Genomic DNA, 22551 nt, shown 5'->3' with positions numbered 1-22551 from the left:
TCTTTGCTTTCTGTACTGTGATCATTGAGGTGAAACGCTCAGACATATTCCTTTAATTTTTCAGAAACAAGAAAATGAATAAAATACCCTTTCAGTGAGCCTGGTGTTTAAATAAATGACATTTATAATAGGAATGCACTTTTGCCTCCACTTCAGAACCTCTTTTTCTCTTTTCTGAACAGCAGTTGCCTATGACAAGGAATGACAGCCCATTTCCATTTCTATCTCTGATTCCTGTAGACAGGTCACACTGTCACATTCAGAGGAAGAGTGCAGGCTTATTCTGGCACCAAAGTTTTATCTGCACTGGCCAGTGACTGGCACCCCAGAACGAGTATCCAGGCCTGCCTTGCCCACATGTAAGCATCCTGTATCAAGGCGATTCCATTAGTTGCTGAATCTTTCATTTTTACATTTCCTCTTGGACAGAGCCCATGATTAACCTAGAGCCCTCGTCAACCATGAGAAATTTTAGCTGATCCTTAGGGAGAACGTAGGAAGGTACCAGAGAACCATCAAGCACTTGGCTGGCTTTGCTTATACACTTCCTGATGTGTAGGGAAGTTCTGACCCAGAAGATGGCAACCTTTAGCAGACTGAACTTTGCACCTTCAGTCTAGACCTGCCAATCTAAAAGTGTTTGGGCAAACACTATCGTATCTAATACAACCTTAGATGAAGAAAAATTCTTTGGATTAGTTTATACTTAGAGGCTGCTGGCAGATTATAAATTATATATGTATAATAAATATTATATATATATATATAATATATATATATATAAGCCTTACAAGTAATCACGCAATTCTTCAGCATTATGATACTATACATCTAGGAACAGCTATTGTGAGTGGCAGTGGCTGTCTAAGAATATCTGCATGTTTACTGTTCCCCCTGAGGCAACAAGCATTGTCTGAAAGGAAAGCTCTGTGTCTTGAGTATCCCTTGAGAACTATAATTACTGTTATAGAGGAATATACCATACCAACTCTCAAGTAATTGAAAAAGACTGACAGGCAAATGACTTCTATGTCCATTGCTCTGGGTTCAGATCCTCTGAACGTTAATATACATAGGCAGTGGGCCAATTTAGCTTCAAAGCTAGAGCACTGAATATACCAACATCAATAGAATTGTAGCTTTTCATATTGTTCCTCATTTTGGCCTACTGCCTTCAAACACAACTAAAATAAGTACTGAAAAAAACAGGCACTGCATTTTGTTAATTCTAAACAATAACTGCAGCTTTTGCCATACAGCTGACTGCTTTTATTTACTTATTTATTTTTATTTTTCACTAAACAGACCACATCTCCTGTTCAGAGCTCTAACAGAAACATCTAAGTCCATAGATTTGACAGACAGTATAGGCTGAGAACACAACTAACTGAAATGCACAGGCAAGGGTAAATAGAAGAATTAAAGAAGTTAAATCATGCTTGGAATTTTACAGCAAGTTTATAACAAAACTCCCTGAGATGGTAGGAAAATATCTCAAGACAGAAAGATCTACTTCTAGAAACAAAGAGATTTAAAAGAAATGTAAATAAAATGTATATATGTAGAAAATAATATGGAGTACAAGTTTACTTCAGATTAGGTCTTCATCATAATGTAAATGGATTAGTAGCATTTACATTTATGGTTATCAGAATTTATTTTTGTGGACAAGTAGGAAGATTTTATGGTCCCTTCTGAAGCCAAAGAAGCCTTATCATTTATTTCAACAGATTAGGATTTTACCCTTGGTTCAGGTTTAGTTATTTTTATGACATATGTGAATTCCATGAGATAAAAAAAATAGAAAAATCCAGTTTCAAATTCTGAATCAGCCTTCTCCAAGACAAATATAAATACAGAAAAATGTAATGTCCACTTTTCCCATTTTTATTTTTTAAAAGACAAGTCATGAATTGTTAGTTTATCATTTGTTGGTGTGCAACAGCATGATTCAGAATTTTACAAATTAACAGTTAATGTGGTAATAGTTCAGGAATTTTAATTGTCAAAACATTTTAAGTGCTTTAATAGCCAGAACATTTTAGGTATTTTAATAGCTAGAAATAGACTGTTATTCTTAATAAGAACGGTCCATAGATTTTTGTAATGAAAATTAACCTTATATATGAGTAACATTGGGTATCTCATCAGCAATTTTATGAAAGATTTTGACATAGACCCAACAGATTTCTTCAAAATCCTAGTAAGAAAATCCTGTAGCACTGATGAGTATGAAACATTTTCTAATCAGAAGTAAATGACATCATACTTGAGATGATCTGTCCTATAACTTCTTAGCAATTGGACATGCAGCAACAGATCTGAAAATATGCATGGATATGGCAAAAGAATCTTAGTAACTGTTTTGCATACTTTTGAAAATATCAAAATTGAGGGTAGAATGAAACAATTAAAAATTTAAATGCAGAAATGGTCTCAATGTGAGGTACTTAAAGATTTCAAAGGAACTAGAATTTCACTTTTTTTTTTTTTTTTTTTTTTTTTTTTTATATTAGTTTTTGCAGAATAATCTAAAGACATGTGTTTCCTGGTTTCCTTCCATCTCTGCTCTGCTAGTTTCGAAGCTCTTCACAGGAGGTCTTTATCTATTTTAAACAACTAACAAGTGTAGACAGAAATAATGTAAAGAGTGTATCAGCCATATTGCCACCATATTGACAAACTCTTTAATCCATCATTTGATATTACCAAAATGAAGCAAAAAAGGGCTACCTTGTTTCAAAATGCTCCATTAGCTTTTGCTGCTAAATAAGTCCTAGCCAATTCTTCTGAGAGAAACAAATCTACAAAATTAGAACTGTGAGCATAAGAGATAAATTATCAGCCAAATCTACATGAGAAACAGGTATTTGAGCTTAACCAGGCTAGAAAACTATTTGAGAATTAGGATTAAGAATAAGAGGCTGGCAACAGATATCAGCAGATATGAGCAACAAGGATTCAGAAACAGGACCAAAAAGGAAATTGTTCTTTTACTTGGAATCCCAAATTTCCACCAATCAATTTTCTCTGTACCATGAGGTGTCCAAACTCCTTTACCTCCCACAATCTTTATTTATTCTGTTCCCTGACTTAACAGAGTGCTTAGGTTGCTAACAATGTCTTAGTGGTTAACAACCATACTTATGAGAAAGTCACAGAGAAGAAATTATCCTTTAAAAGGCAGCCTAATATACCCTTTTTGTTAAATCTCTGAACATTAAAGTTCATTTGTATTAAAAATTGTTTAGTATTGTGCTTGTGTATGACAATAAGCAGAAGGTTATATTTTGTAAACAACTAGACATTGTTAATTTAGAATTTTGTTAAAGATTTATTATTATTTGTTGGGTTTCAGTGTTTTTAACTCTTATTGTCCTAATTACAGCTGCATTATATTTTGACAATGAGAAACCACAAACTATATTCTGACATATTTATAACGCTCTGTTGATATATAATAGATTGAAGAGTAGCATTACAGAATATAATAGGACTGAAAAGACAAAATACTAGAGCATCACTTTATCATGAAAACCTTCAACATTCTCTTGAAGAAAGGAAAAGTTTTCATCATACAATGAAAGCTTGAATGGCTTAATGACAACACTTCTCAGCTCATCATCTGATATGACATTCTAAAAGCTGACTGACCAACCAGCTCTTTTAAGAAAAAACCTTTTGAGGGTCCTTTTGAGCAAAAATGTTTCATACTGTTCCAACATGAGTCAGGTCCAATTTTAGTTAAACTGTGTCTCGTATTCTATTTGTTAGTGACCTTATTTCAGTTGAACAGCTGCCCTTCCCTTCCATATTCACTCTCTTCAAGACATACCTGAAAAAACTGTGATGTCAGCCTCTCACACAAGGTCTTCTCCTTCTTCTTCTTCTTATTTTTTTTTTTTAAATTTTCCTTACCCTAATCTCTTGACACTTTGTCAGTTAAGGTACTTCATGTGTAGAAGTTATGGAAAATACATTTTCACACACATGACCAGTGTTTCCCGAGACACAATGTTTTTGTATCTTTTTACCTCAAATATTTTTATATATTTTTACCTACTGGAAATAGACCTCAATTAAAGAGAAAGAGCAAGCTTCAAATCAAAGCAAGGGCTAGCTGCAGTTTCAGTCCTGTTTATTTTACATCGTTAAAAACATTGGCTTCCCTCAGTCTTGCAATACTTTTCATTCATGAGAAACCTCTAATTTTAGTTTTCATTTTCAGTTGGTTTGTTTCTTCTATCATAGGAGGAATTAGCATGTTAGTTAGCATGGATGTATCCTTTACACTTTTATTTGCAGAAGTATAATTTCTACTGCATGTAAAGTGTTATAAGACTAATTCTCACATTACCATAAGGCAATCTTTTTTTTTTTTCCTTGGGTGTTAAAAAGTATTCTAGTAGATAAACTCAGATGAATGCATAAAATAGGCCAGATATATCATACTGCTGCAAGAGACCAGTGCTATGAAGACAGATGAACCTTCAAAAATTCACCAGGTGGCAGCCCTGTTTTACGGAATCACAGAATGGTTGAGATCAGAATGGACCACTGAAGGTCACATGGGCCAACCCTCCCACTCAAGTAGTGACACCTACAACAGGTTGCTCAGGACTGTGTCCAGATGTTTTTGAAGACCTCCAAGGAGGGAGACTCCACAATCTCTCTGGGCATCCTGTTCCAGTGCTCACCTGCAAAGTAAATAAGTGTTTCCTGATGTTTAGACAGATCCTCTTGTGTTCCAGGTTGTACCCATTGCCTCTTGTTCTGGCATTGGTCACCACTCAAAAGAATTCAGCTCCATCCTCTTTGCACACCTCCCTTCAGGTATTTATAAACATTACATAATGAGCTTTCTCTTCACCCCCAAGCTTTTTCTTCTCTAGGCTGAAAAGTCCCAGCACTGAAGAGATGTTTCAGTCCCTTCATCATCTTTGTGGCACTTTGTTGGATTTTCTTCATCAGCAAAATGTTTCTCATGTACTAGGGAACTGGACACAGTACTCCAGTCTGCACTGTCTTAGCAGTGCATTTTTCTACGCTTGGGTAATATCTGAGGCAATAGAACCAGACCCAGCGCTAAGGCTCCTAACTGCTGTGGCAGACCAATAAAACAGTAAGGTTAGCATCCAAACACTGCAACGTTGGTGTATTCCAATTTACTTAGGCTAGAAATCAGTCCTAGAACTTCAGAAATAGAGTGCTTCTATGTATTTCATAGATACTTATTCTAGAAAAATAGATACACTTCTATGTATTTGATAGAGCATTAACATGTATTTGATGACATAATTTTATTGCATTTATTTTTCTTTGCAGTGCTATTTTAATATCATTAACAATAAGCAAGCTCTTCAAAGACAGGCATTGGTTTGACTCAAGCTACATTTACACCGAAGATTTCTTCACAACATATTGTTCTGGACAGCCTGAAAGCAGCTCACAGAAGTTATAAATGGATTTTTAAAATTAATCTTCCTTTTCTTTCATTGTAAAATTTCAACTAACCTACAAATTTGTTATGAAACATTTCAAAGTCTTTATTTTCTTATTTTAGGACTATATTTAACTAAATATAAATTGTGTTACTTCCAAATATGTCTCCTCTCTGTGCCCAATATAAATAAAAACATTTATTTGATTCTCTTTTCCTCATGTCCTCCATTAATGTAAATATCTTAGCATAATGAAATGTATGTAATTAACATATGCATATATGCTTTCTAAACCATTGTACAGTGCAACCAGTAGTTTAATTTATGCCAATGTAATGATGATAACACAGAACTAAAATCTGGTCCCCTTTTCAAGACATGCTTTCTTTTCATTTAGCACTGCTTTTGAATGTTCTAGGATTGAATTCCATGAAAGCAACCAAATTTAGAACAGGCACAACATGGAAGCAATGAGCAAGCTTTCTTGCTTGTCCTTGGTTGTTCTCTCCTTCACAATATCCTTGACCCACAATAACCACTCCTAGGCATAAGAGTGTAAAATAATCTCAATGCTCATTCAGCCTTCCTCATATCATTGTCTATAAACTAATTAGTTCAGATAATTTTTTACCTATACAGCAGAAATTAAATTAATATAATATTAAATTGTATGTATAGCAGAGACAGCTAAACAGGAATTTGGTTTAAGAATCTTTTCAAGACTGTACTCTTTACTAATTTATGCTGAGGTACTTGGTTACACACTCTATTCATACTCAAACATGTTCACATTGAAATTCTAATTTGAGTTAAGATTCTATGGGTTGTCTTCCAGCCATCTGTAAAAATTTAAAGAAGGCATCCACAGGAAGACTGAAGTAGTTGGTTTCCATGTGATACCTTAAATTATTTTTGTGTATATTATCTATCAGCATGAGGAAAATGGGGAGCAACTATTGAAGGCTTCTTCTTTGATGTTGGTAGTAATGGGGAGATTCTTAAAAGAGAGAGCAAAAGCAACCGTATACAACTGAGTTACATGGTCCAAAGGAAAAAAACAAATCATCACTTTTTCAAACTACTTAAAGGTGTTTGCTAATATGGTAGCAATCTGCTGTGAAGTCAAGCTGTAAATAGATTCTTTTGTGTTAGATTTGCATGTAGATGTTAATCAGTTCAGAGGCTCAGACATTTATGTTCCCGAGCTATAACAAAAAAGCTTTCTGACACCTCTATAAATGGAAATACTCTGAAAGACACTTTGTCTCCTTTTTATGTACAGAATATTACCTATCACCTGTAAAAGATCAACTAAAAAAGGAAAATTTAAGTACCTGGCTAATTATATACGAGTGCACAAACTGTCCAGACATTGTTTTATTACATTCTGCCTATACACAGCTAAAATTCAGCAGCTCAGGAGATCTAACTTTGTACTTTGTATTAACAAGCAGTGCACTTTCTTGTTGCAATGTTCCTGTTCAGCATTCATCAGGTATGTGACTACTTCACTGGACTCATAGTTATTGGGAAAAAAAGGGGAAGAGAATAAGGATTTGAAAGCTGGTTTCCTTGACCACCATTCATTTTTAAGAAAAGCTGCTTCTTATACTATTTATCATTGGATTATATGCAAATCTTCTAGTGAGAATAGTTACTATATCCCAGATGCCAAATTATATTCTCAGATACATGGCATGAATTACTGAGTATCTTAAACAATCAACTTTTATGCTGCTATTTTTAATGCATGCAGACATTAAATAGCAACTGAACTAAAGTTCAGCTCTGATCCCCTCAATATATTGAATTCCTAGTCCTGTTTAGTATGTGAACATATCAGATCTTTTATATGACCATTATGAGATAACTGATTTGTCTTTGAGGTCTGTGATTACCATATCTATACAACTTTTTTTTTTTTTTTTTGGCACTCCCTTTAGTGTATCTGTCATTCTTTTTCACAGTTTGCACTTCAGAAGTACATTCATTCTTACTTCAGGAGAAGGGAGAAAGAAGCAGTTTTTATATGGAGTCATGGTGATTGCTGTGGTTATTGCCTACATTTTTTGAGTATTGGAAGGGTGAATTTGGTAAGCTATGCAGAGAAAATCCCTTTTTTAAAGAGCTTAAATCCTAAGGAAAACAGTAGCTTAACAAGATGCAGAAAGATACATAGAAAGGTGTCTTGGAATATGTTCTCTATTTCTTGAAGAATCATGAAAAAGTGAGAAAAGATTTGGGAATTACCTCTTTCTGTATGGCAGAAAGTTATGTGCAGCAAGTCAGGAATTTCATTAAAAGTGTATATTGGGAAAAATGTTACTTTAAACAGTATTCACTTTCATAGCATAGATTTTCTGATTTTTTATTTTATTTCTATAAATCCTGTTGTACATTGGATTCCTAAAATTGTCTCCATCTTCCATAGGTTGCAGACTATAGAGACCCAGATATGCAAATCATCTCAGTTACCTTACTGCAGCTGGGAGATAAACCAGCTCACAAGTAAGAACCCAGAGGCTCTACAATACTTCATCCAAATTTCTGCAGAATTACATTGGTATGGGACCCCTTTTTTTCTCCTGTGTGCTCATTGACTCTTCAGATTGTGCAAATAAAATGTGCATTATTACATAGCATGGAAATATCTAAATAAACCTGCGTCTTTTATTTTTGCCCATAACTGAACACGGGGTGGGCAGACATTCCTTTTTCTCTGGAGTTGTATACTCAGGTTTTTGATAGCAGGTCACTTTGTGCTGGCGTCTCACTCAGCTGCTGCAGGGAAATGAAACATCACACCCTGCTTTAAGGGCTGCACACATTTGTGTCTTGTGAGCCAGATGTACTGAATTTTACCCTTGTATTACCAAATTTCTGATGGAATTCAGAAAGACCTTGACAAGGTGGAAAAGCACTCCTCATTTCATGACAGTGTAAATATTACCTTCACTTTGATTGTAGTGAAGAAAGTAAAAATGGAAAAAGCTGGTATATACCCTGAGACCTTTACCCAGGTAAATTCTCCTCTGTTTTCCCTCTCACCAGTGTAAAATCCGTGTTACATCCTAAGACAGATTTGTTTTGATGAATTATGATGTAAAAGGTGTAATGAAGATGAAGACTTCCAGGTTTCCTAGTGTAGTCATTTGTTAACAATTAGATTGCATCAAAATGGCTCAGATGTTGGTTTGGAGGGAGGGAACAGGTATGTGCCTCTGCCCTGGCTCAGTGACCTTGCTGTGAGAACACCGGGGTTCTGCCACAGCAGAAGATTAAGCATTAGAGGCAGGATAAAAGTATCTTATCCTTAAACAAATGTCCCTTTCAAAAGCTTAATACAAAGCAGGTCTAGAAAGTCTGCAGCTATAATGATTTCATGTTTTGCTGATCCTGGCCTTTTCTACTGAAAGACTTTTTAGTGGTCCCTAGTGGAAAGTTGAGATCAGCATTTAAATGCAAGTCTATCTTTTTAACATAACTCCTTAGCAGCCCATAGCTCTCAGTGATTCAGTGATACTGTGAATTTATAAATAGTTATGCATGGATACAGATTTATATATATATATATATATATATATATGAAATGCATATCACTCCTTTATAGTTGATGACCATACATTCAGATTATTATTTGCAAAAGAATTTTAATATCTGGTGTGTTTTTTTTCCCCTCCTTTCTCAATTAATGAAGATGCAAAACCACTGCCTAATAAGTTATTTTTTTCTTGTTTGAAATACTTCTTTTTGCAGTCAGGGACCAATTATAGACATTTCCTATCTACTTTGAATTTCTACACCTGAGGTATATGCCTTTCTCTCCTAGGTAACAGAGATGGTACACATGTGTCATGGGGAATACAAGGCAAACGTACTGTGTCCTTTCTAGCTTTGTAGAAGTAATACTTCACACCTGTCTTAAAGTGACAGGAAATTTTTAATGTTAAGTAAATTAGAACTCTCATGAAAAAAAAAAAAAAAACAGTAATCTGAAACCTGGCTAATGTATCAATTTAGCTTGTGCAGTTAGTTTCTCCTATAGCTGTTATTTTCTTCCTCTTTTCCATTCTGCAGAAACTCCAGACAGCAAAACTTTTCTAGGCAATAGGTCAACAAAATCCTCTTCTGTGTGCTATGCATCCTGCTAGTTACTTCAATTAATACTAAAGAGATTTTCTTTATCATTGGGAGGCCTTCTGGAAAAGCTGATCCATGTGAAAGGTTTCATGTTCTAAGGTTAAAAGTGCCACTAATATTCAGCTCTTTCTCTTACTTTGTCATTTAGAGAAATATGGCTAAATCAGTCTTAGCCTATCCAAACACAGAATATCAGATAGGCAGGCTCACTTGATGCTTCTGTATCTGCACACTGCAATTTTACTTCCTACTGCGACAGTGAAGCAATGCATGTGCTCTTGTATGACCTTGTCAAACCTCATCAAGTAGCAAACATAAGGATCAGGATCCCCAACAAGGTCTCTCACACCCTTAAAATCCTAGCTTGGAGGGGCTTCTCCATGCCTTCATGAGGGATGGCACATACTACAGTGCATGAAGTGTTTCTCAGCTTTTTTTAACCCATGCTTCACTTAATTCACTATGAATATCTGTGTATTTCCCTACCTCTTCAGTCAGTATGTTTCAGAGGGGAGTTTCTCATCTGCTCTCTGCTGTATCTGCCGAATTTCTGGAAGATTCAACTCAGAACTGACTGTCAAGAGCCTCTTTGTTCTTTTACATTCTTTACCCATGGCTGAACACAAGACATTTAACCTCTCAACTTTGATTTTTGTCACTTGTAAAATGGAGAAAACAATCTCTAGTAACTGCCATGAAAGAAGTCAATATTTATCATTGATAACCAGAATGTACAATCCAAGATATCATGCTTGGGCCTTCATCTTCCTTCCATCAAAATCAATGCAAAGTTCTCATTGACTAGAGGAAAGCAGCATGTGGCCTTTGCTTCTGTTAAGTATCTAGAAATTCTGTGATCACTAAGACATTAAAGCCCTGATAGTCATTGACTTTTAACCAGACTTTTAGTAACAGTCATGACTTTTCACTGTCACTTTCTCAGAGAAGAAATGAGAGAGGTAAGCATTTTTTTTTTTTAATTTTTATTTTTTAAAGCACAGTAGGAGTTTTAACTTATAGCACATGTAAAAGCTGATCCCATTCATGCTGCAGTCATTGAGAGTGTGAACTGGCTTCCATGCAATGAGGATAAGACTTTCATTAAATCTTGTTTTATCTCATATATCAAAAGATTGGAAAGGTTTCAGTCTAACTTAGTACCTGCCCAAATCTGGAATCACAGTTTTTTGTTGTTGTTGTTGTTTTCTGTTTGCTTGTTTGTTCTTTTTATTTTTATAAGTTTTTTTTTTTTTTTTTTTTTTTTTTTCCCAAATCGGTGGATGTTATTCCTTATAATTGCTTTATCATTGCTCACTAGGCTTTTTTTTTTCTTTTCTTTTTTTTTTTTTTCTTTTTAAAAATGATTTTTCTTCACAGAGCAATAGCAACAGCAAAAACAGATTTGCACCCTAGGAGTTTCTAATCTGAAAACAAGAGGACCAGAATAAGAAGGCAATAATGTACAATAGAAGTGGGACAAACACTACTAAGTCACACAGATTCCTTTTTTAACTTAATTTTAAAAGTTTCATAACTATGAAACTTTATGGCAGTTAAGAAAAGTGTATCACTTCAGAAAGAGTTCAGAGAGGAAAGAACAAAAGCATATAGAAGTCAGTAAAAGAAATATTTCTAGGAACTAAGTATTAAGACTAATTTAGGTGACTTATGTGACAGCCAGAGTATCATGTCACCCCTACAGACGCAGTTAGGCCATCTGTCTTTTCAACTAGGATATGAATATAACGTGTTTGGTGGATAAAATTAAGCATGCTTATGCAAATACGCTCTTAGATAAACTTAACAGCAACACCATGTCATAGAGCTTATAAAGATCCTTCCTTTTTACTTTATCACATTTAGAAGAAAAGTGAGCACAGCAACTACATAAGTGGAATAAACATGATAAACATGCTGTGTTTCTTTCAACTGAGAGTATCATCCCTCATCTACTTTCAAAGATGAAGACACAGAGGTCATTACTGAAATGGAATAATCAGTTCCAGGCCTGAGCTGGTTCTGTTTGAGACTGAGAAATCAACAACGTACTTCTCACATCAGTGTATCCTCAATATCTGAAGCAATGCTTCAGTCTGATTAAAAAGAAAAAACAAAAAGAAAAAAACATGTTGGTATAATTTTAATTCAACTTTGGTGATAAAAAAATGAAACCATATGGATGTCTTTTTCACAAACATACATGTTTGTTTTTATTTCACAGTGGCAACCTAAGAGCAGTCAAATTCAGAGACTCCAAAGACAGGTAAAGTAAGTTTTTAAATCTCTGATTAAATCAAGCTTCTTCTGATATGAAAAGACCGCAGCATTTTCCTTCAGCTTCAAAATGATTGATGTCCCTGCTGAATGGCAAGACAGGAGAGCAATCTGCAAGCAGTTATGTCTGAAGGAAGAAAGGAAGGCAGGCAGGCAGGCACGAAAGAGGCACGGAAGTAGGAAGATGCATGGTATGTTTGTTTCTATATCAACATGCATGTATGCTAATGCAAAAAAATACTTTTTTTTTTTTTTTTAATGATTTTAATAGACACTAATCTTTTAGAAGCAGCCATAGAAATATTGTGCAATATATGCTGCTAATGCTGGTGTCATTTATAATACAAGATAGGGAAACTGAGAAATAGAGGATTCCTCAGAAAATGAAATAGCATTCCACAGATGAACAAAATTGGGTAAGATAAAACAACTCAATATCTGAAACAGAATAATCTTTTCCCTCTTTCAAAACTAATATACCTATATAAAAGATAGATAACTATCTGATTGCTATTCACTATTTTTCACTCATAGAAGCCTCCTAACAAGTTACTGCACACAGGCTGCATACAAGAAAATCAGTTCTGTTTTTTTTTTTTTTTTTTAAACTGTGACTATTGTAATTAGACCTGTCTGTATGTGCAGAATGATCAGATAGGGCATATGAAGCACATTAGCTTTAGTTATTAAGGTATGACCATGTATTCTCCTAACAACCTTCAAACACATGTGGTGTCCTAGAGTGAGTCATGCTTGTTTTACCCAGTAACTAAGTGTTCCTTTGGTGCCTGGTTCTCCATTGAGTTGGCATCCATGGACATGGAGTTCTGGGTATTGGTGGTTAATCCCAGAGGTATCACCAAAATATCAGCCACTATTGAAGTAGGGTAGTGATGAGAGTCAGTGTAATGGGCATAGGTATTGCAGAAAACTTATTTGTAGCTTATTTATCAGTAAGTAGTGTGCCCTCTCATTTCTGGTTGAACTATACAAAATAAAAGTTTAATCCAGCCTCATAAACTAAACAGGAGTAGGGCACAACCATTACATGTAACATCAAAATCCTTGTCAGTTTTAACATAACTGCTGCTGTCACAGACAACACGATGGCATAGTTCAGGAGTTACCTTGGAATAAGGACAGTTTCCACACTGCAGGGCAGTGGTCATCTTGATTTGTGGAAAGAGAGTCTAGCCACATGGATGCAAGTTGTGTCATACTACTTATCATCAGAGCTAAAGAACAATCTTTAGACAGATTTATTTACAACTCTTGAAATAGCCATTGAGTGCCTAAAAAAATAATAAAAAAATTAAAACAGCATTTTTTTTTTCATCCTCTCTGGCTGTTTATATTTACAGATGCATGTAAATGTATATATGCATCTACCCAAGTCATTGCTTAAATTCTCACTGTGACAATCAAGATGAAGTTGTCCTTAGTCTAAATCTACAAAATTTATAACTGTATGCTTTATGAAATCTTCTAAAACAGAGAATTATCCTCAAAAAAGCAACATTTATTCGCAGTGAAAAATGAGAACTATACAAATTGCCAAAAGAAAAATGAGGAAAGAAATGGCATTACCTTATTTATTTTTGAGAGCAAGATTGCTGACATTGCTCCACCCCTAAGAGGAGGAAGAGGTGGAAGCATTTCAATTACACTTGAGAACTCTGGCAAAGGAATATTTGCTGAAATTTTCTACAGGATTACACACAATAAAATAGAAAAAAAGCGCCTGATAAATATACATGGACAAAGATAGTGCGGAAGGGAAGGGAAGGGAAGGGAAGGGAAGGGAAGGGAAGGGAAGGGAAGGGAAGGGAAGGGAAGGGAAGGGAAGGGAAGGGAAGGGAAGGGAAGGGAAGGGAAGCGAAGGGAAGCGAAGGGAAGCGAAGGGAAGCGAAGGGAAGCGAAGGGAAGGGAACTGTCGTCCACCAGGACCCCCAGGTCCTTCTCCTCTCCAGCAGGTCATCCCCCAGCCTGTACTGATACTTCAGGTTTTTCCTTCCCAGGTGCAGAACTCTACACTTGCTCTTATTAAATCTCATTTGGTTTCTTCCTGCTCATCTCTCCAACCTGTCCAGGTCTCACTGAATGGCAGCACAGCCTTCTGGTGTGTCAGCCACTCCTCCCAGCTTTGTGTCATCAGCGTACTTGCTGAGGGCAGACACTATTCCCTCAACAAGGTCGTCGATGAAGATGTTGAACAAGACCGGACCCAGCACCGACCCCTGGGGAACACCGCTTGTCACAGGCCTCCAGCCAGACTCTGCTCCTCCGATCACCACCCTCTGAGCTCGGCCAGTAAGCCAGTTCTCAACCCACTTTGCCGTCCACTCCTCTATCCCACACTTCCTCAGCTTTGCTAGTAGGATGTCATGGGAGACAGTATCGAAAGCCTAGCTAAAGTCAAGGTAGATGACATCCACTGCTCTCCCCCCATCTACACAGCTGGTGATGCCATCATAGAAGGCAACGAGGTTGGTCGAGCATGACTTCCCCTTGGTGAATCCATGCTGACTACTCCTCATAACCTTCTTCTCTTTCAATTGCTTGGAGATGGCATCCAGAACAAGCTGCTCCAATACCTTTCCAGGGACAGAGGTGAGACTGACTAGCCTGTAGTTTCCCGGATCCTCCTTCCTGCCCGTCTTGAAGACCGGAGTGACATTAGCTGTCCTCCAGTCTTCAGGCACCTCACCCGTTCTCCAGGACCTTTCAAAGATGATAGAGATTGGTTCAGCAATCACATCTGCCAGCTCCCTTAGCACATGCGGATGCATCCCATCGGGACCCATGGATTTGTGTGCGTTGAGCCCACTGAGACGTTCCTGAACCACTCCCACGTCCACCAGGGGGGAGCCCTCCATTTCCCAGACCCTTTGTCTTGTTGTCAGGGGCGAGGAGTCCCGGGGGAGTGTCCTTGGAGCAAAGACTGAAGCAAAGAAAGCTTTCAGTATCTCTGCCTTCTCAGCGTCTCCCATGACCACGACACCTCCCTCTTTCAGCAAGGGACCCACATTATCCCTAGTCTTCCTCTTGCTGTTCACATACTTGCAAAAACCCTTCTTATTATCCTTTATCTCTTTTGCAAGCCTCATCTCTAGGTGGGCTTTAGCCTTCCTCGTCGCATCCCTGCAGGCCCTGACAACACATCTATACTCCTCCCAAGAGGACAGGCCCTTTTTCCACATTTCATTGACTTTCCTCTTCCTTTTGATCTTATTGATGAGCTCCTTGCTCATCCACATGGGTTTCCTGCCCCCCTTCGCCAATTTCCTATTCCTCGGGATGCACTGATCCTGAGCATAGAAGAAGTGCTGCTTAACTGTAGCCCAGCTCTCACAAGCACCCTTGCCTTCTAGCAACTTATCCCATGAGATACTCCCAAGCAGGTCCTGGAAGAGGTGAAAGTTGTCTCTTCGGAAGTCCAGGGTAGCAATCCTGCTTTTAGCCATACTTCCTTTGCCTAGTTCCATCTGGAACTCCACCATCTCATGGTCGCTGCATCCCAAGCTGCCCCCAACCTTCACATCCCTAACAAGCCCATCCCTGTTGGTAAGAACGAAGTCCAGGAGCACCCCCCATCTCGTCGGCTCCTCCACCAACTGCGTCAGAAAGTTGTCCTCAAACATTGTAGGAACTTTTTGGACTGCTCGTGCCTGGCCGAATTGCTTACCCAGCAGATGTCTGGGTAATTGAATCCCCCATGAGGACCAGCACTCATGATCATGAGGCTACTAGCAGCTGTTCGTAGAAGGCCTCATCGACTTTCTCCTCCTGATCTGGAGACCTGTAGTAGACCCCTACCACCTTGTCTCCCATACCAGCCCACCCCTTAATTATTACCCACAAGCTCTCCACTTGTCCTTGACCCTGCCTCAGCTGGAGCTGGGTACACTCTAATTGCTCCCTCACATAAAGGGCAACCCCACCCCCTTGCTTCCCCAGCCTGTCTTTCCTAAAGAGGACATAGTCCTCCATGACTGCGTTCCAGTCATGCGAGCTGTCCCACTACATCTCAGTGACTGCAACGAGATCGTGGCCCTGCAACCAAACACAGATCTCGAGCTCATCATGTTTATTTCCCATGCTCAGTGCATTGGTATACAGGCACCTTAGGGAAGTAGCAGGTGCAGTTACCCCTGGGGGGATGCAAGAAGAAGATACTGGACGGGGGATCAGGAACACTACCTTCTCTGAGGAGTCCTCAGACAATCCTATGGGAGAGCTCAGAAGTTTTTCCCTGTCTTCAGCAGTGACAGCAGTGACGACTTCCCCCAGCCCTTCTCTGTCACCTTTAGCTCCCCTCCCTTCCCCCATCAAACCTAGTTTAAAGCCCTGGTAATCAGCCCAGAGAGCTTGCTCCCCAACACACTTGCGCCCCACTTGCTCAGTTGGTGTCTGTCCATAGCTCACATACCCGGCCTCTCAAAGGACAGCCCAAGATCAAAATACCCAAATCCCTGGTCCAGACACCACCCCCTCAGCCAGTCATTTACCTGTCCTGTTCTGCTCCTTCTATCTGCATCCCAGTCCCCCAGCAGGAGGACAGAGGAGAACACTACCTGCATACCTGATCCCCTCAGCAACCTCCCCAGGGATGCAAAGTCCCTTCTAATATTCTTCATTTTTCCAATAGCGGCTTCCTGGGATCCAACCTGAATGACTACAAGAAGATAGTAGTCCTCCAGTTTAATGAGTCGTGGCAGAGCCTTCCTAACGTCTCTGACACGTGACCCAGGAAGACAGCACACCTCTCTGGATAGGTTATCTGGGCGACAAATGGGAGCCTCAGTGTCCCTCAGCAAGGAGTCCCCAGTCACCAGGACTCTTCACTCTTTTTTTTTTGTGGCAGCGGTTACAATGCGGTGCTCCATCCGGTCCTGATCCTTATGTTCTGCACTTCCCCCAATCTTGACTCTCTTCTCAGGGTTGCTTCCCGGGTTCGGACTACTGTCCAAACCCTCAACCTCATGTCTATATGTCTATATCTATATCTGCTTGTGTTGATGGGAAGTTAGTTAATGAGTCAGTATCACTCCTGACAATACTTCCTCTTTACACCCATTATCCATCACTTTCAGAGCTGCAGTGACATTGTAAACTGCAGAGTGGTCACTCACACATAACTGTACCTCTTCTGTACATAGCCAGTGTAGGTAACATCCTTTAAAATATACGTAGAACAAAATATTTGGATAAAGGATGAAAAATTCCTAAGTTGATCAGTCTTATGTGTACTGTGAGTGCATGCTACACTGTCTCCTTGATGTTTGTTCAAAGCATACCTGCAACATCTACAAGAAGGGCTGGAGGGTAGACCAGGGGTACTATAGGCCCATTAGTTTGATCTCAGTGCCAGGGAAGCTCATGGAGCAGATTATCTTGACTGTCATCACACGGCACTTGCAGGGCAAACAGGTGATCAGGCCCAGTCAGCATGGGTTTATGAAAGGCAGGTCCTGCTTGATGAACCTGATCTCCTTCTATGATAAAGTGACACTCTGGGTGGATGAGGGAAAGGCTGTGGATGTGGTCTACCTTGACTTCAGTAAGGCCTCTTTTACACCATTCCCCACAACATTCTCCTCAAGAATCTGGCTGCTCATGGCTTGGACTGGCATATGCTTCTTTGGGTTAAAAAACTGGCTGGATGGCTGGGCCCAAAGAGTTGTGGTGAATGGAGTCAAATCCAGTTGGAGGCCAGTCACTAGTGGTGTCCCCCAGGGCTCAGTACTGGAGCCAGTCCTCTTTAATATCTTTATCGATGATCTGGATGAGGAGATTGAGTGCACCCTCAGTAAGTTTGCAGATGACACCAAATTAGGTTTGTGTGTCAATCTGCTCGAGAGTAGGAAGGCTCTGCAGGAGAATCTGGATGGGCTGGACCAATGGGCTGAAGCCAACTGTATGAAGTTCAACAAGGCCAAGTGCTGGGTCCTGCACCTGGGGCGCAACAACTCCAAGCAGAGCTACAGGCTGGGAGAGGATTGGTTGGAAAGCTGCCTGGCAGAGAAGGACCTAAGAGTATTGGTTGATAGTCGGCTGAATATGAGCCAGCAGTGTGCTCAGGTGGCCAAGAAGGCCAACGGCATCCTGGCTTGTATAGGAAGCAGTGTGGCCAGCAGGCCTAGGGAAGTGATTGTCCCCTGTACTCTGCTCTGGTGTGGCTGCACCTCGGGTACTGTGTTCAGTTTTGGGCCCCTCACTACAAGAAGGACATGGAGGTGCTCGAGCAAGTCCAGAGAAGGGTGACCAAGCTGGTGAGGGGTCTGGAGAACGTCTTACGAGGAGCAGCTGAGGGAGCTGGGCTTGTTCAGCCTGGAGAAAAGGAGGCTCAGGGGTGACCTTATTGCTCTCTATAGGTACCTTAAAGGAGGCTGTAGTGAGGTGGGGATTGGTCTATTCTCCCATGTGCCTGGCAACAGGATGAAGGGGAATGGGCTAAAGTTGAGCCAGGGAAGGATATTAGGAAGAACTTCTTTACCGAAAGGGTTGTTAGGCATTGGAATGGGCTGCCCAGGGAAGTGGTGGAGTCACCATCCCTGGAGGTCTTTAAAAGACATTTAGATGTTGAACTTAGTGATATGGTTTAGTGGAGGACTTGTTAGTAGTAGGTCAGAGGTTGGACTAGGTGATCTTGGAGGTCTCTTCCAACCTAGACGATTCTGTGATTCTGTGGTTCTGTGATCTTTTATAAGTAGTCTTAGATGTCTACTTTTAATGGGAATAAACCCTACATTTATCCTTAAACTTTAACTTGAGAATATTTCAGTGTATAGAAGGGGGTGAGAATAATTTCCATTTTTCCATTATTTTTATTTTCTTTGTCTTTGTTGAATAACTTTCTAATATAAAATGCCTGAATAGTGCAACAAACAGATCTCTAAGACTCCTGTGACTCCTGTATCCCAGGGGAATTGCTCAGCTGGTAGGATATACAACCAAGTACCTTCATGTTTGCTGTCCTAAATCCATGAATCTTGAATCCCTGGATGCACTAGTGGCCCAGTTTCAGTAGAATAAGAACATTTTAGAAGTTTTTTTTTAATTTTTTTTAGGTTAATTCTTTCCCTCTGATTCTTATTCAGCATAAAGATTGATATACCGTAGGCATTTTACCCTTCTTCACTTTTTGGTCTTTGATTACTAGAGAAGTGTCAGAGAGTAGCAACTGTCTGAGTGCTAAGGCACTGGCTTGGAAGATTGAAATTCCGGTCCTTGCTCTGAAATAGACTTCCACATATTACCCTGAACAAGCCATAGAAGGAGTACGTACCTCAGTTCTTAACTGTGAAATGGAAAGATGAAAAATCTTTAAAATCATGTTACATTATATAGAATAGCACATGGCATGGTATGTAACAAAATATGAAAGGTGATCATATCTTATGGAACTGTAAATATAAATTAAAGCTAGTTAATCCCAGAAAAAGAGACATATTTTTCACAGAAGTGTCACAGATTCCAATCAATTCTAATACCAATTGACTGAAAGTCACTTGTGATACTTCTGTTGGAATCAGTTCGCTTTAGGCTAGGCTCTTTCACAACCTTGTGATATTTGAGTTTCCAATACGGAAGGTATTTCAATTAATTTTATAAGATCAGTGACATATTTTCAGCAATAAATAATTCTGTCTGCTTCTGGAAAACTCTTTGTTTCCAACCCTTCATTTTTTGGCATAAAACACCTGACAATCTCTATTCTCTGTACTGAATAAAATATAGAATGGAAATTAAAGCAGAATAAGAAAAAATAAAACTGGTGATGCCAGTGAGAGTTGCAAAAAATGCAGCATTGATAAAAAACTGCCAGTGTGAAAGATGTGGAGGAAAAAAAAAAAAAGCGACCGTTGCTACCTGGAGTGGAAGTTGGATAGTACCTGAGCAGCTGCTAATCAAATATTCACTGTAAAGCAAAAGAAGGAAACTCACTGTAAAGAGAAAACTGAAGGCACATGGGAGAGAGAGTGAGCATGTTTGAAAGAGGAAAAAGAACCAAAGCAGAAGAACACTGTACATGCTAAAAGTCTTGGGGATTTGCTACATGACACATGGACTCCTGGTGAGTGAGACATTACTTTAATGCTCAGCCCCAACAGTTTTCACTGACTTCAACAAACCTTCACATCATACCATTTCACAGCCTGTCATAAGATTACTAGTTGCATCTCCCATTATTTTTCACCCTCTTTCAAACAAACCCTTTTCAGCAAACCCTTCTGAAGTTTTCTAGCTGCCTTGCCCCTTTGTCCATATTTGCTTCCTTATAGTCATGTCAGCTATAACTCACTGTAAAGCTTAGTTTGTCAGTGTATTACAGACTACAGTTTTGAGCCCCACTAAGGCCTCTAATCTTTTCTAAACCAGCCCTGTTTGTCATAGGTAGAAAAATATCTTGAGCTTCTCAAGCAAAGTGGTTCAGCATATTTGAGAAGCATTCATTTTTAGGGTACAGAAGGCATTGTCGTGCCAGGAAGCAACATACACTATAGAAAAATGACACATGCACTGTGTCACTAGGTCACAAGTGTTCCTACTGCTCATTACTATCACCTGAGAATGTCCTGAAAGGCCCCAGCACTGCCCTACAGCAGAAACTCTATCCTGTTTTGTCCACCTGCAATAAAAGTACCTGAAAATGTACAATACATTTGTACATTTGTCATTTTCCCCTGGAGATGACAGGAGCTGGCAGGCTGCTCGGTGCTGCGGTGCCAGTCCAGCAGGGCACCTCAGTCCAGGCTCATCTCATCAGCCATTTGCCCATCTGTGGGAGGTGGCAGGCATACTCAACATGGCGCATACATCTCAAATTTCTTGTCAGGTTGGTCCACAATGCTCCCTACCTCATACAAGTCTTCTTTGTGGAAACAACAATGTGTTTCATAATCAGTACATTTTAATTGCTCTAACACTCAATGACCAAGAGGCATAAACATTGCATACTTTGGCATTAAAATTAGACTAAAATCACAGGAGATATATATATATATTTAATTTGAATTTTATATGTGAATAATGCTATGGTTACTTGTACTGAAGATAAAAATCAATGCTAGCAACTTTGTTCTGTATCTGAATATTTTTTAAAGCCTTTACAACAGCACCATGAGAAGATTCTCCTCTCTGGCCTAATTTCTCTTACAGCTCTGAAAATTGCCATCTCAGGATCTAGAAGGTTGAGAGACATGTTTTTCTGCAGATGGCATGAGAGAAAAATTAAGATATGACGTAGAGAACGATGTTAAGTAGCAGCAGACTAATGGAGAACATTTTGTCCTACTTTTGAGAAGCACATCAGGAACAGCTTGTTTTTATAGTGGATCCAAAGAATAATCACTGGCACTATATGATTGCTGCAAGCATCGTACTGCACTAATCACTACCACATTATTGTGAGTTTTGCTGAGCATTTTGTAAAAGACATATTACATCCCTCTTTTCCTGCACTTATCTTGAAAATGAATCAGACATACCAAAAACTCAAGACAATAAATAATGACTAAGGTGTACCTTTTAACATTCTTAATATGTTTCAGAGATTTACTGCTTTTCATTTTCACTAGTTACTAACAATCAAAATACTTACTAAATCTATGTATGGATTTCTTCTAGGTAAATCACAATAACTAAATCGTGGAAGTAAGATACGACTTTGATGCAAAAGCACAATTTGAAGCACCTCTTTCTTTATCTGCAGCATTTATGAATTTTCTTTATCTGCAGCATTTATGCATAGTAAAGGCCAAGCATTTTGAAGAACAACTTTGTAAAATTTTATTTATAAATTTCTATTTAGATATTGATCCAACATCCATATAGAGTCACTGCAAATACAAACCATTAGAAATCCATTTAAAATCTTCTCTTCTAAGTCCATAACTTTTCTTCAATCTTGCCATCTCAGTGTTAATAAATAAAACCAAACAAAAAGTCTTCAACATCAAGCATTAACTGTCCATTTAATTGCCCTCCGGGCAAGAAAAGGAAAAACAACAACAATAACAACAACAAAAGGCATGTAATACTTGCTAGCTGCATTACTGAATACTCTACTGAGCAGTGTTCATTTAGTATTTTGAGTGTTAAAAAAATCCAAGCTGTGCAAAATCAGTTTGTATATATCAAACAGAAATATACTGTGTATCTATGATTGATGGGTCAGGGGATCATGTAATCTGCTAAACGTCTGGACCTGCTAACTGGCTCTTCCAAAATCTGAAAAGAAGCAAATGTTTATGAAACAAATGCTTATGAATTTAATCATTGTTATCCACCTGAGAAAACTGGATGTTAGGAGTGAACTCTGACCCTTTTGAAATCATTGAGAGGGCAGTCATTTGCTTTAGCAGATCAATGTCTTACTATGATTTAATCCAGGTATAAAATTACTTGTATTTCCATCAAGTCAATTTTCAAAATGGGGAAATAAACCTGATTATTCTTTTAGCAAGTCATTCAGGGTCTCTTGTATTCTGCCTACATTGTGTGTGTGTGTGTGTGTATGTGTGTGTGTGTGATTTATGGGTTTCAGCATTTAAGAAGGAGAGGTAGAGAAAGGGTTTCCTCCAGGATACAAACAATTTTTTCTCTTTCAACCTCCAGTGCTGTTGAGGATTTGGCACAGGATCCCCTACATGCTCAACGTTTGAGAGAAACGTTGCTACAGCCTCTTGGGATT

General features: G+C 38.7%; 1 protein-coding gene across 5 annotated transcripts in view; it reads right to left on the bottom strand.

Moving 5' to 3' along the window:
* Positions 1–22551, bottom strand: part of PCDH9 (protocadherin 9) — a 735508-nt gene that overhangs the window by 649643 nt on the left and 63314 nt on the right. The window lies entirely within an intron of this gene.

This window comes from Anas platyrhynchos, chromosome 1 (genome assembly GCF_047663525.1).
Source record: "Anas platyrhynchos isolate ZD024472 breed Pekin duck chromosome 1, IASCAAS_PekinDuck_T2T, whole genome shotgun sequence".
NCBI lineage: Eukaryota > Metazoa > Chordata > Aves > Anseriformes > Anatidae > Anas > Anas platyrhynchos.
The sequence above is the reverse complement of the archived record's forward strand: the minus strand, read 5'-3'. Positions and strand labels throughout refer to the sequence as shown.